Consider the following 5,920-nt stretch of genomic DNA (forward strand, 5'->3'; position numbering starts at 1 on the left):
CTTAAGAATTCTCAGACTTCCTTAAGAATTCCTAGACTTCCTTTAGATTTCCTAGACTTCCTTTAGAATTCCTAGACTTCCTTTAGAATTCCTAGACTTCCTTTAGAATTCCTGGACTTCCTACTGACTTCCTAGGCTTTGTACACCGACTTCCCTTCGCGAATGACCCCCCGATAATAATTAACTTTTCGTATTCTGAATAGGTACCCAATTTTTTTCGAATAATAATTATTGAAAAGTATTCTTTAAAGACGGTTAGGTTCAACACTTATTTAATGTCAAAATTGGCATGTACTTATTATCTGATGGATGTACCTACCCACCCTGGACAATTTTGATTATCCTCTTTGAACTAATTACTCGACTAATTATATATTGTAAAGACATTCGAAAATTAGTATTTTTATACATTAATATAGTTTTACAGGATACGTGTATAGTGTGTACTAAGTACTAACCACAATTGATATTGCACTAAATTATTTTATGCTACCTTGTTTATTTACCTATATCAGATTATCTAGGTATTATCAATTTCACAGACAGAATTTCTTTCGATTAGATATAAATATATTTTTAAATTAAATATTTGTTGCACTGATTCGTCGCGTGCTAAAATTTCGTGTGCGCTAATTTGACCTGCGCTATAATTACCGCGCGCAATTAACGGTACACCATACATTCATCGTTCCACTCAGAATCTAAAATGAACTTTTCTTGTTTTTACATCAACAGTCACTAAAAATTTTGTTTATATCCAATTTAGATTTTTTTTATTTTTCAATATTTAATAGTATTTAATAGACTGATATTCAAAAGTCGATCTTGTTGAATTGAGTTTTGAAGGTAATTCTCAATCAATTTTAGTAGTATTGTTTTTAAATTAAAAGTAAAAACAAATATTACAATCTGTGTATTTTACAGGTTATGGTACCTACCTATATAAGATCTTAGGGGCCCCTGTGCATAATTGCACACACAATACTCCTGTAAATTGCACCACTTAGTGAACAGTGTACATAAAAAGTTAAAAGTTGATAGTTAACAAATAATATATTTAACTCTTAACATTTAATGTGAATATAGAAAAAAAATTAATTTAACTCAGTCTAAAAAGAATTAATCTATATTTTTGATTAGTGCATGAATCACAAATTAAAGAGTACCTAATGGTGTTGTTTCTGATTTCTTAAATTACAATAAACAATTTGTACTGAACTTTTATTATAATATACGCTGCAGCATACATAGATAGGTATTGATAGAAATAGGTATAGATAGGAACCTATTGTAATTTAGTTATATCAATATATATTTAAATTATACATATCTCATAGTCAATTAATAATTTAACAAAATATATAAACATAGATTATTTTTAAATCAACTGAATAATGGTAAGTTTTTTAACATTGTTTCAAGGTGGATTTATAAATTTATAAATATACCTTGCATTGTTTTATACTAATACCTAGTTAAATTTTTAAGTGATTTCCGAGGTGATTTCATATTTACATTGATTTAATAATGTATGATATTATAATGTACTTGATAATATATTATTATAAAATTAATAGTAATTCAAAATGAATAACTAACTAAGTATTTAAGTAAGTTAATAAGCTTTAAAAAATAACTTTTTACCTCGCTTTTTACCAAGTATTGCCCAGCTTTGGTTTCATAATAATTAATATTATAAGGGATATTATATTTAAAATTATTTTATATTTTATAAATTAATGCTTCTTGCTATATAAGTTCTATTGTAAATTTATTTATATACCTAGACTAATTCACCAATATACGAGCCAATATACTACTGACCTGATTTTTTAACCCATTCTTGTACACGAAGAGGGTCATTTTTGGGAAAATGAAACAATGTTAACCCAGGTTCTTCAACTTTACCTCTAAAGCAGTTGAAGAACACACATTTATTTCTCTGAGCCATATTAATATTATTAATAATTATACAAAAATACGACAAATGACAATGTTTATGCTAAACTGCTCAAGTTCAACACATACAATGCTTTGACGATATATTACACAATTATACGTAATTCTATTTCCGAAAGTAGATATATGGATGTGTTCGAGGATGTGTTTGTTATTCATAACCGCATGACGTATTGGGATTTGGGAAATCCCGAGGGAAATCCTATTAAGCATACTTATTTTTCTATTCTATTAACAAATAGCAATTAATAGGCAATAGTGCAGTACGCATCAGCACGGCGGCATCACCGGCCGCCGCAGTACCTGATTTAGCTGGTAATAAACTAGCGCTTCTAACGAGTCGGGTACAAACTAAATATTCTCGGGTACATTTCGGATCGAAAGTTATTACCAAACGATCACACGGCGTTGGCTATCTACAGAGCTATCTATGTATGTTTAATCTATGATATAAGGTAATAATAAGATAGGTCTTAAGATTGATATTTTATTAACTATACAGATTAAACATACCTATTATGTTATGAAATAGCTCATAAAATAGTATCGAAATAGCGCAATATTGATTCTTGTTTTAGTTCCTAATATATTAATTATCTATTAGACATGATATAAAAATAATTGTTGTATGAATATAATATATAAAACTAAATAATGAATAAAGTTTGGAATACATAGTTATATATATCGGCAACCATGATTTAATATTATAAATATTTTTCCATAATTTTTCCTTATTTCCCTGAGTTCCCTGAATTTCACTGACAAATAAAAAATTCCCTGATAATTCCAGGTTTTCCAGGTAGCGTAGCAACCCTGTTAAATATTGATTAGAACAAAAGTTATTTCGCCATCAGGTCTTCCTGTTACACTTTAAAAAAAATTAATACACCTACTGAAATAAATCATACTTATTTCAAGATGTACCTACCTAATAAAATTGAAAAATACAATGTCCATCACAGTTAAGATTATTGTTTAATATATTATGACCATAAATTGCTCAGTTCTTTACGAGCTTTATTAATATTTTTTTCTTATAATATGCACTGCTACTTTCAGTTATTTATACTCTGTGTATGAATACATTCTAACTCTGTCGAGGATTCAAGTAAAATGTGAGAGGTTATTTAGTAAACTAAATATAATTAAAAACAGGCCGAGGTCATTTTTAGAGCAGAATCATTTGGAAATGTTAATGTCTATTGAACGAGATGTACTTAAAATGTGAAAAATACTTCAGATTTAATGAAAAAAACACTTACCTACTTAAATTATGCTTGAAACATTTATATCACACCTTGTATCACACTGAAAAATTGGTTAGAATCGTTTTATTGAAGATATGATTTATTGTTTCGTTTCTTGAAGATTCAATACACCAACTCCACTTTACAGTTTACACTACACTAGAAAGGTATCCTCGACTTCTACCATATTACGGCATTTTTATTTTCCTCTAATTGAAAACAATAACTAATATTTTGGGTATAATATGGTGTAATCACTGTTATAAATAAATTATAATCGGAAATATTCGCAATATGGTATTTAGTAGGTATATTTTCAGAGATTATATAGACTACAAGACGAATGAATGGGTGTATTATATACCTATTTCCGAGCCTATTTCATATTTGATACACTAACTGAAAGCTGTTGGGCCGTTTAGTTTTATAGAATACTGGGCCATTTACCTCCCGGACTATCCCTGATTATAATAGGTATAAATAAAATACCAAAAAAATATTACAAAATATCGCATGTACCATACTCCCATGATATAAATTGGGATATAAACCAAATTTTGGCAACTAAAAAGTTATGTGAAGAAAACTCCTGAGAAAACTATATGTATAACTGGTAGTAAAATTATTCCTTTGATTCATTGCCTTATTAAAAACTGCAAAAATTGTTTGTCAATAATCTTACTGTTGTACAATTAAAGTCTGCCTTGTTAGACAATTTACAGAAACGGTTTGGTAGGATGGAGGAAATCCAAATTTTCAATTGCCACATTATTTGACCCTAGATTTAAAACATTAAATTCAAATAATCCAGTAGCAGTTTCTGAAGCAATCTGTACATTTTGCTTTAAAATTTTAGATTTAAAAACTAATTCTAGTCGTTCTAATAAAGACTCTAGTGATGATAATACCGAAACCGAACAGGCTGATAATTTGAAGTCATTTCATAATGAATTGGTGTCAAAAAAAGCCTCAGAAAATTCTGAAGACAACAATGAGCGTATGCTAACAGATTTAAAACATTTTTTAAATCAACCTACTATACCCTTACGTGAAAATATTTTTCAATTTTGGAAGGTACATAGAATTATGTATCCTCATATAGCCAAAAATAGTTGAGCCATATCACTTGTAGCTACATCAGTACCATCGGAAAGATTATTTTCTAAAGCAGGTAACATAATGACTGTTAAACGAAATAGGTTGAAGGGGAAAAATTAGAGCAACTTTTATTCTTAAATTCTCTAAATATAGATGACTGGCACTTAAAATGATAATTTTGGATTTTATGTATATTATATTCTACTACATTTTTATACATGACTCTTTGATATTTTGTTAATTTTTTTATATGGGCTGATTGTATATTTTATAATTATTTATTTATTTTTATTGTATTTACTGTAATATTGTTATAATTGTATATTATTTGTATATTAAAATTTAACTAAAGACTAAACATTTGTTTATTACTAATTATCTTTTTCTATTTGGATTGATTTATAATTACATTAATTATTTTGTAAAACTTAATATTATATATAAGTATATACCTATATATTTTTGTTAATTAATGTTTATTTTTATAAATATATTTTAGTCAATTAATTAATTGTAATAATTTGTATTTATCTTTTATTGTTTCTTTTTTAATGTTCATATACAATTATATATTATTATAAAGGACCTAGGTCCGTTAAATTGTTTTTAAAATAAAATAAAAAATACAATAATCTGATGACTTCAAATTCGTGTACTTTTATTTACTAAAAACACTTTAAAAATTAAGGCGTATCATCCTGTCCTGTGACAAATTTCCAAATTTCCGATTTTTTCAGATCGATCTTTTGAAAAATCGATCTTTTGTGAACGATTCTTTCCCGATCTAGAACGATTCAAAAGATCGATTCACATTCGAGGATCGCCCATCACTAAACCAAAATATAAACAAAGTGTACGACCTGTACGATGCGATGATGGCAGGTGATGACACGGTGATGGTGCTGTTGTCCCGGAGCGACGGTTGATACCGCCGCTGGCGCTGATCCGGCAGGCGACACTGGCACTCCCGCCGAAAATCACAAAATGGTCGACGACACCGCGTACTTGCGTCCGGTGGCCGACGGCGGTATGGAGGCGTCGGTAATAGATCAAAAATTGGACGACGCGGGTAAAATTAAGTTTGGTACTCACTACTCACGAGTCACGATTACTTGGTATCGCGAAACCGTCTCACGTGGGTGCCCGTTGTCGCGACAGACGACAGCTATTTAATACGTCACGGCCGGCGTGTTCGCACAGCGTCAGGCGGACGGACGGGCGGAAAACACGCGGGCTCGTGTATGCGCACGGCGAGAATCGGACTGGCCATGACAAATGAGATTAATCTTATTTGTCATGGGACTGGCGACGGCAAGTAACAATAAATAAGTCGCGGCCGACAGGGGTTCGCACGGCGAAAAATCGGACGGACGATAGACGCAATGAAATAACCCGTGGTGTCAGAACTCGCATCGCGAACACAGAGACGTGCGCGATGAGTGGGTGAGCGCGAGGAACAAATATGAAATAAATATGACGGACGACGGTATTAACAGCGACGGCGCACCAGTTCGCGATAGTAAAAGCACATACGACAAATTGCCAAGATGGCTGACGGGTGACGGATCAAAAACGACTAAGCACATGACGACGGGTACCGTAGCGGCGTAGCT

The sequence above is a fragment of the Acyrthosiphon pisum genome, chromosome A3 (genome assembly GCF_005508785.2).
Source record: "Acyrthosiphon pisum isolate AL4f chromosome A3, pea_aphid_22Mar2018_4r6ur, whole genome shotgun sequence".
NCBI lineage: Eukaryota > Metazoa > Arthropoda > Insecta > Hemiptera > Aphididae > Acyrthosiphon > Acyrthosiphon pisum.